This window comes from Macaca mulatta, chromosome X (genome assembly GCF_049350105.2).
Source record: "Macaca mulatta isolate MMU2019108-1 chromosome X, T2T-MMU8v2.0, whole genome shotgun sequence".
NCBI classification, from domain to species: Eukaryota; Metazoa; Chordata; class Mammalia; order Primates; family Cercopithecidae; genus Macaca; species Macaca mulatta.
The window spans coordinates 101118722-101128944 of record NC_133426.1 but is presented as its reverse complement, the minus strand read 5'-3'; the positions used below and the strand labels follow the sequence as shown (position 1 = coordinate 101128944).

Below are 10223 nucleotides of genomic sequence, written 5' to 3'. Positions count from 1 at the left end.
CAGAACGGAGGCCTCAGGGATAATGCCACACATCTACAAACATCTCATCTTTGACACACCTGACTAAAACAAGAAACAGGGAAAAGAGTCCCTATTTAATAAATGATGTTGGGAAAACTGGCTAGCCATATGCAGAAAACCGAAACTGGACCCCTTCCTTACACTTTATACAAAAATTAACTCCAGACAGATTAAAGACTTAAATATAAGACCTAAAACCATAAAAACCCTAGAAGAAAACCTAGGCAATACCATTCAGGACATAGGCATGGGCAAAGGTTTCATGAATAAAACACCAAAAGCAATGGCAACGAAAGCCAACATTGACAAATAGGATCTAATTAAACTAAAGATGGTTACTACTAATCTAACTAAACTAATTAAACTTTTCTGCACAGCAAAATAAACTATCATCAGACTGAACAGGCAACCTACAGGATGGGAGAAAATTTTTGCAATCTATCCCTCTGACAAAGGGCTAATATCCAGAATCTACAAGGAACTTAAACAAATTTATGAGAAAATAGCAAACAATTCCATTAAGAAGTGGGCAAAGGACATGAACAGACAATTCTCAAAAGAAGACATTTATGTGGCCAACAAACAAGAAAAAAAGCTTATCAACACTAGTCATTAGAGAAATGCAAATCAAAACCACAATGAGATACCATCTCACGCCAGTTAGGATGCCAATCATTAAAAAGTCTGGCAACAGCAGAGGCTGGAGAGGATGTGGAGAAATAGGAACGCTTTTACACTGTTGGTGGGAGTGTAAATTAGTTCAACCATTGTGGAAGACAGTGTGGTGATTCCTCAAGGATCTGGAACCAGAAATACCATTTGACCCAGCAATCGCATTACTGGGTACATACCCAAAGGATTATAAATCATTCTACTATAAAGACACATGCACACTTATGTTTATTGCAGCACTATTCCCATTAGCAGAGATTTGGAACCAACCCAAATGCCCATCATTAATTGACTGCATAAAGAAATGTGGCACATGTACACCACAGAATACTATGCTGCCATAAAAAGGATGAGTTTATGTTCTTTGCAGGAACTTGGATGAAGTTGGATACCACCATTCTCAGCAAACTAACACAGGAACAGAAAACCAAACACCACATGTTCTCACTCATAAGTGGGAGTTGAACAATGAGAATACGTGGACACAGAGAGGAGAACATCACATGTCAGGGCCTGTTGGAAGGTAGGGGACTAGTGGAGGGATAGCATTAGGAGAAATACCTAATGTAGATGACGTGTTGATGGGTGCAGCAAACCACCGTGGCACATGTATACCTATGTAACCAACCTGCACATTCTGCGCATGTATCCCATAACTTAAAGAATAATAAAAAATAAAAAATAAAAATAAACTGCCCAGAAAAAATATGTTTTGCCACAGTAAGTATCACCTTAAGATATTTCTCTGAACCTCTCCCTTCTTTTTTCTTTCCCTTCTCCCTTTTCCCTTCCTCTTCACAAATATTAGATTTTATAGATGATATACAGAAATACAGATTACGTTATTATATTTAATTTTTAGATGACCCTAAATCTATTTATGATGTCTGTAAATAAGAGGGATGGTGTTTGACTTGTTCAGAATACAGCAGAATCTCACATATAAACAGCCAAAGGTCAGGCGTGTTAGCTTATGCCTGTAATCCCAGCACTTTGGGAGGCTGAGGTGGGCAGACAATCTGAGGTTGGGAGTTAAAGACCAGCCTGACCAACATGGAGAAACCCCATCTCAACTAAAAATACAAAAACATTAGCCAGGCATGGTGGTGCATGCCTGTAATCTCAGCTATTTGGGAGGCCAAGGCAGGAGAATCACTTGAACGTGTAGGCGGAGGTTGTGGTGAACCGATATCAGGCCATTGCACTCTAGCCTGCGCAACAAGAGTGAAAGCTCCGTCTCAAAAAAAAAAAAAAAAAAAAAAAAAAAAAAAAAAGAAAGAAAGAGAAAAAAGCAAAGATAGAACATTACTTCAAATCAGATAAATATGTCGTGAAAAAACTGAAATTTCTTAAACAATACCGCTTGTGGTGTGTACTTCTAAGTACTATAGAATATGCATTTATGAGAGTAAGAGGCAATAATTTTTTGGTTTTTCTCTGTAAATAAAAGATTATCCTCAAATTATATGTCTGTCTTCCTTTTGATGGGATCATAATAGGGAAATCTAGGACTAAATGAGAAAATATCCATCATTTCTTACCCTTAAGAACACAAAAATGGCAAGGTATTTGACCAATACCAATCATTTTGAAAAATCAACATTTTAAAAGTATATGCTTCTCTTTGTTACTACTAAAATTAGCTTAATTTTATTTATCTAAATTACGGTCTTTTTAAAAATAAAATAATTACATAAGTAGATGCTGGATAACCTGAGCTATAGAGTGATTTGGTAGGATGAGGAATAGAGACACTCTTTCAAGCAAATCTTCCAGCTACACTTTTTGATTGTCTACAGGAGGTTGCCTTTTCCTGTTCTGTTGCTCTGTGTTATTTATGAGGTTACTTTTTACTTGGTTTTAATTTGGATTCCAGGAATCTGACAATTGTGTTTATTTCTTCTCTATTTGTAATAAAAATTCTATTGCATGTGAACAGAAAATGTATTACACTACTTATTACCAATTTAGAACTTCAATTCTAGTCTGCATGTATAAATAAAATTTTTAAATAAGATGAGACAATCTTTACAACAGGAATTATTTTCTTTTTGCGATCCAGGAACTCATTTTTCTTAATTATTTTTTATATTTTTTTCCCACTACAGCTCCACTTTAGATTTTGAGAGAGCCAAAATAATTAATATTTTTTGAATGGATGTAAATTCTGTGAGCAGACTTTGCTATAATTATTTCTGTCACCTGAAGAGAAGGTATATTGTTCAGTGTCATGAATCATTACGAAAAATAGTTTATGCATTGTCAATTCTATCAGAAGAAATGCATCTTTTATAAATAACTGCCTGTGGAAAATGCGTAAATCTCATTGTTAACGTTTTATGTCTAAATTGGCAATAACAGGCTTTTGTGCCATGTGCAGTAGATGAAACCATCAGGGAAAAGAAAACTTTTTGAAAAAAAAAATGACTCTGAATTTAAATTAAATCTTTCAGGGGTGTCATGAGGCCAACTGGAAAATTAGGTAAAAATTGAATTCAAGCAGAAGTAATTTATTATGCTGTTAATTTTTCTGTGTTCATTTCTTTACTTGTTATATTTTGTTTTGCTTTGTTTTGTTTTGTTTTGATCCAGGTCCACAAAGTCAAAAAGGCAAAATGACCTTAAAAGGCACGTGGTTTAAATCAACTGAGCATCATTTACTAGGCTTATTAAAGGGTTTTTTCTATGTAATTCATCTACGCTTACATTATAGGAGATTGTTGTATATTACATTTTATGAAGTAATTTAAAAACTATTCTATCTGTTAATAGCTTATTTTTCTTTTCATAGAATTTTGCTTTTGAGATTCTTAAAAGTATGAGATCTTAGAGTGAATGTTTATACTTCATGACGTTATAAAAATCCTGTCCAACCTAGTTACATGATAATTGAATTGACTTTCCACTCCTATTGCAATCCGATAGTTCTAATCCTAGCTAAATTTAGTTAGGCTGGTTACTCGAGAAGTGCTTTCTCATGAATATGTCTAATGGTCCAAGTCATTACCAACTGAAATAAAATTTGGCATTGTAACTTAGCATTGGTCCAAAGAAAATGAATGTACGTGCAGGTTTAGCACATACTGATAAATATTTCCTTAGTCTTAATAAGTTTATTTCTAAACACTGGTGTTTCAAAAGTTTTAGTGTTTTTTAAAGACCAATTTTCAAAGGGATTCAGGCTGCCTACAAAATTCAAAACGTTTCCTGGTCACTATTTTTTCCCTTTCTACATTTATTATCATTGTGAGAGTGGATAGGCAGTCTCAGCTAGAATGCCTACATAAGAATTCAGAGCTTTTTACTTTTTAGTTCATTTTATATTATTTGAATTTCAAATTTTGAGGCCAATCCACTTCTTGCCTCCCTTCTGAGGAAGATGATAGTAATTCAAGATTGTGCATACTCATTTCTTACATGTTACATGTCTGCTGATTGTCAGTTTAGATTTCAAACATTAATTGTCCCTTTTTTGAATTTGATTTTTTTTTTATTTCAATAGGTTTTTGAGAAACAGGTGGTGATTGGTTACATAGATAAGTTATTTAGTGGTGATTTTTGAAATATTGGCACATCTGTCATCCAAGCAGCGTACACTCTACCCAATCAATGTGTAGTCTTTTATTCCTCATCCCCCTGCCACCCTTTACCTAGAGTACCCAGAGTACATTGTATCAGTCTTACACCTTTGCACCCTCATAGCTTAGCTGTATGGATGCCACCTGTTTCTTTCTCTTGTCTGAATTGCTCTGGCTAGGACTTCCAATCTGTGTTTAATGGAGGGTGTGAAACTGGGCATCTTTTCTTGTTCCAGTTCTCAGGGGGAATGCTTTCAACTTATTTCTGTTCAGTGTAATGTTGGTTGTGGGTTTGTCATAGATGCCTCTTATTACCTTAAGGTATGTCCCTTCTATGCTTATTTTCCTGAGGGTTTTTATCACAAAGGGATGCTGAATTTTGTCAAATGCTTTTCCTTCATCTTTTGAGATGATCATGTGATTCTTTTACTTCAATTCTGTTTATGTGGTGTGTTACATTTATTGATTTGTGGATGTCAAGCCATTACTGCATCCTTGGTATAAAACCCAGTTGATTATGGTGGACTGTATCTGGGATATGCTGGTGGATTTGGCTAGCTAGTATTTTGTTGAGGATTTTTGCATCTGTGTTCATCAAAGATATTGGTCTGTGGTTTTCTTTTTCTTTTTCTTTTCTTTTCTTTTTTTTTTTTTAATTTTTGTTATGGTCTTCCCTGGTTTTGGTGTTAGGGTGACACTGGCTTCACAGAATAATTTAGGGAGGATTTCTTCTTTCTCCATTCCATAGAATAGTGACATTAAAATTAGTACCAATTCATCTTTGAATGTTTGGTAGAATTCAGCTGTGAATCCATCTGGTCCTGGACTTCTTTTTATTGGCAATTTTTAAATTACCTTCTTAATCTTGCTGCTTGTTATTGGTTTGTACAGAGTTTCTGTTTCTTACTGGTTTAAACTAGGAGAGTTGTATATTTCCAGGAACTTATCCTTCTCCTCTAGGTTTTCTAGTTTGTGCATGTAAAAATGTTCATAGTAGCCTTGAGTAATCTTTTGTATTTCTGTGGTATTGGTTGTGATATCTCCTGTTTCTTTCCTAATTGAATTTGTTTGTCGCTTCTTTTTCTTAGTTAATCTCGATAAAGGTCTATCAATTTTGTTTATATTTTTACAGAACCAGTTCTTTGTTTCACTTATCTTTTGTACTTATTTTTTGTTTGTTTTAGTTCTATTTATTTCTGCTCTGATCTTTGTTATTTCTTTTCCTCTGCTGGGTTTGGGTTTTGGTTTGCTCTTGTTTCTGTAGGTCCTTGAGATGTGAAAACACGCTGCTTCATAATTATCAATAATGTCACATCAAATTCTCTGGTTTTGCATGGGTCACTACCTGCTCTCACATCTTCTGTGTTCAATATGTCAGTTCTGAGTTTAGTCGTTCACCAGCTATCTGTCTTGCCAGCAATGACCTTTCTGGCTAGATATTGTCCTCACAGAACTCAGTCCATCAGGGGAATATAAAGCTATGGTATTGGCAGGACTGCAACCAGAGATGGTGTTGAACATTAGCTCCTGAGCATAATACTTCTGGACATACTATGTATATCAGGAGTCTCTCTATCAAGAATACAATTTCAGCAAAGCTGAGGGCCATCTGAAACAGATGGAGAAGATATATACTCAGCAAATACAGAGCAAAGATGTAGAATTGACCTTTATAAAAGGAGGGATCACCTCCATGAAGAAAGTGCTAAAAGAACACAATAAAAATGTTCACTGATATCTTTAAAAAAATGTATGGAGTGCAGTCATAAGTGTCAAAAGCTCCAAAGCCTCTGTGATAGCCTGAGGCTATGAAACATTACTGTTACTAACCAAGAACATACCTTTGAATCATCCATAATTGCACAGTCTGGTGTTTCTGGCTTTTCATTAGGACACAACGCCAAGTGTCTTTTGGACAGTGCACCAGTTTAAAATCTGGGTGATGGAGATAGAGATTTTCAGTTCAGACCTTTTTTTTTTTTTTTTTTTTTTTTGGATTCTCACAAAGCACCTGAACCAAGCAATAGCTTTTTACAGTTCTGCCTCTCCAAGTCATGAATTAGAGCAGCAAGTTTCCAGCAGGGTCGTGAAAGTGAAAACAATTTGAACTGGGCATGGTGGCATGCACCTGTAATCCAGCTACTCAGGAGGCTGTGGCCAAAGGATCACTTGAGCCCACTTGAGTTTGAGGATATAATGAGGTAGTATCATGCTGCTGCACTCCAGCCTGGGTGACACAGTGAGACCACGTCTCAAAAAAAAAAAGTAAAAATAATTTAGCTAATTTTACAGAATATTTCTAATGTGCACTTCCAGTGATTTTACTTAGTAAATCTTTATTCTAGGAGTCCCCAGCTTCCCTGGGCTTTTAAGTCTTTCAGTTTTCTTCACATTATCAACTTATAAGAAACTAAATGGCAGTGAAGTGTGGCTTTAGAGTGTGATTTCTTTGTTTCTATTATTTAAAGCATGGGCATTTTATTAATCAATTGTGAACAGTTGATTTTAATCATTAGTGAGAAGGTCACGACAGTGTTGTGTATTTCAATAGATATGTTTGTGTCTGAGTTGTGTGTTTATGCATAAGTACCTGTGTTATATGTCTACATGTCACTTTGAATTCTTGTATTGATGCATATCTGTGTATGTAAAAGTGTGTGAATTTACACTGACATTTTGCCTGTAATCCCAGTGCTTTGGGAGGCTGAGGTGGGAGGGTCCTATGAGCCCAGGACTTCAACCATCTGGACAACACAGCTGAGACTTTCTTTCTACAGAAAAAAAGCATTTTTTATATATATATGCACATATTCATATTTAAAACTTTTCCAGTTTGGTGGTGTGCACCTGTTGTCCCTGCTACTCAGGAGGCAGAGGTGGGAGGATCGCTAGAGCTCAGTTTGAGGCTGCAATGAGATATAATCAAGCCCCAATACTACACTCCAGGTGACAGAGTGAGATTCTGTTACAGAAAAATAAATAAATAAATAAATAAATAAATAAATAAATAAATAGAGAGCTAGTCATAATCCCAAAAGACCAAAAGACACAATCACAATTCCATATGCCTAATCTCGAATGTTAAAAGTGTTGAAAAATTAAAATCTCAAAAATATAATTTAAAAAATTGTTTAAAATAACATTAATAGTACTCATTTATATTTTAAAAAGGGAATTTATTTAAGAAACATATAAAAATACAAAGAATACCTTATAGTCCACTTGCAACAGCATAGGCAATAAACATAGCAGGTTTTTCCAAGCATAAACAAGCTGGTGTATGAACAACAGTTGCACCAGTATAATGGTTATGAGCAGATATAAACTGTTTATAAAGAAACAGGTCAAAATGGAAATGTATAAATGTCTAAAACTATGTTTGCTAGTTGTGTGCACCAAGATTTATCATTTAAGCCATCTGAAATACCATGAGGAACAACCGGAGTCTTTTGAGGAGATCCATCGAGAACTGCAGTGGGATGCTGTGTGGAGTGGTATGCACCTTTATTCTCTGGTACTCAAGAGGTTGAGACAGTAAAATCCCGCAAGCCAAGGAGTTTGAGGCCAGCCTGGAGAATCATAGTGAAACCCCAGCCTGCCCAAAGATCCAAGATTTCAAGAAATTTAATTTCTCACAAATACATATGTATGAAAATGATGTCTCATTTATTGAGGAAGTCTCAGTATTTTTACATATGCACACAATGCTTATACACAGTCAACCTTGTACTAATGCACTTTCATAGAGTTAGATTTGTAAAAAGAAATACATAAAACAAATTAGAACACTCTAAAAGTCATTTCATAATTCATACCTCCAACACTGGAAATAATGCAAAGATGAAATACATAGCATACCAAATTCTAAATACTAATCTGACAATTTAAAATTGCGCAAAAAAGTAAAAAACCTGAAGAGGAAATTGGACATATAAAAATGCAGGATAGATTTTGGACAATTACACAGATGTGGTTAATAAGAACTAGCCAACTTTCAAAATTATTAACTATTGTTTTAAGTCTTGCATCACAATGAATAGCTTTTTTTTTCCTTTCAGACATGACTCTCCTTGAAGAATACATTTAAATTCATTTTCCATGTCGTGCTGCTGTTTCTGAAATAATTCTGTGATTTAATATATACTGACATGAGCATTCCCTATGCAGTTTTCCTATGTTCACTGCCATGCTTCTATGTTGTTTTGGGTATGTGAAAATGTATTCCAAATATACTTACATACAGACCACAAATTTGGTGGAAACAATACTGGCAATCAAACAGGAGCACTTTTCCCTAAGTATTGTTCTATCCTATCATGCACAAAATTGTTTCTGAAACAGTCAGTAACTTTACGGTCTTCTACAGGCGTATATGGCTTTAATTCATTAAAAGCTTCTGGAATGGCATCAGTTGAAAGAAATGCCATTGCAAAAAAAAAAAAAAAAAAAAAGATGCACTTTTACACTGAAAATTTTGTCCTTACCATATCATGTGGTCAATCCACTCGTCTGAATTTTCCAGCGAATGCACTGGAAATTTTGGTAAAACAAAATATTGGTAATGGAAAAAACAAAATATTGGTAATACCTCGAATTTCACTTAAGAAGTCTTGATCACACCTAATTTCAAATCCATCATTATGGTTGGGTGATTCAACTGAACTGAATGTTCAAATAAGCATCTATAAACTGCTTCACTTTTTCCAGTCATTGATATATAAACAACTAAATAAATGCTATTTTTTTTTCTGATCCAACAGAGAAATTGTACCTAGCTGATTAAAAAACAGTAAGGACAGTTTGGAAAGTGCCATCCGTTAGCCAAAGTAAAAGATGTACTAGTTTTTCTACGTTAAATATAGTAGTAAATATAAGCTTATCTTCTTTGACAGCCAAATCTTTAATCCCTAATAGTTCATCATTTAATGTGTCTTATAACACTGGAGGAACTTCAATATCAGCAAGTGGTTTTTGTTCAGAAAGTTGCTGAGTTTGTTGAATTCTTTTTATTATCTGTTGAAAGTTAGTTTTTGAAGGCAAACATGGCAATATTCATGAAAGGTCAGAAGTCATACATAATTGAATAACTTGGAAGGGAAGTTTTTTTTTTCTATTTATTACCTGCACTTTTACTCACTTGATATTTAAAACACTCATTGAACTTGTATTTTGAGAGTGGTTGTGTTCTACAAAATTTATAAGTATGTGTTGTCTATTTGAAATCCTGATTATTGCTTGGCTGTCACAATTAAGTGATTTTCTGCTTTTGTAACACCAATTATAATTAGCTTTTAAACTCTTATCTTTCACCACTAAGTATATTTGTACATTTAACTTATCAAAGCCTTTTGCCAAGGAAGAATTTTAAAGATCTCTTCCATTGTGTAGTAAGAAATACAGTAAGAAGGAGTAATATTTGGGCTCCCCAATACAAAATCTGTGTAAAGCTTCTCCAGAAACACAGAAACAATCGGGTATCTACATAGACATATGAGAGATGATTATTAGGGGAAATGGCTCATGTGATTACAGTGACTGAGAATTCCCACAACAGGCCATCTGCAAGTTGGAGAACCTGGGATGCTGTCTGGTAGCATTGCTCAGGCCAAAAACCTCAGGACACGGAGGAATCGCCAGTGTAAATTTTGAAGTACAATTTGCCTTCTGTATTTGCTCTCACTAAGCATCCAGCCAGTTAGATGGTGCCTGACAATATGGTTAGTAGATCTTCTGCATCTAATTCACTCAGACTCTCAAGAGAATCTTCTCTGCAAACACCCTCACAGACACACCCAACATAATGCTTTACCAGGTATCTAGATATCACTTAATCTAGTTGAGTTGTCACCTAAAATTAAGTCCACATGCATTCATATGCATATCTTTAAGCCATACATAATTTCCAAATAAAGACAATAACAAGGTAATAGTTTCACTTGACATGAGGTAACA

The 10223-nt window shown here is 34.8% G+C and overlaps 1 pseudogene; it reads left to right on the top strand.

Moving 5' to 3' along the window:
- Nucleotides 1–2250: 2250 nt before the first annotated feature.
- LOC100426794 (E3 ubiquitin-protein ligase CCNB1IP1 pseudogene) lies at nucleotides 2251–6378 on the top strand (annotated as a pseudogene).
- Nucleotides 6379–10223: the final 3845 nt, after the last annotated feature.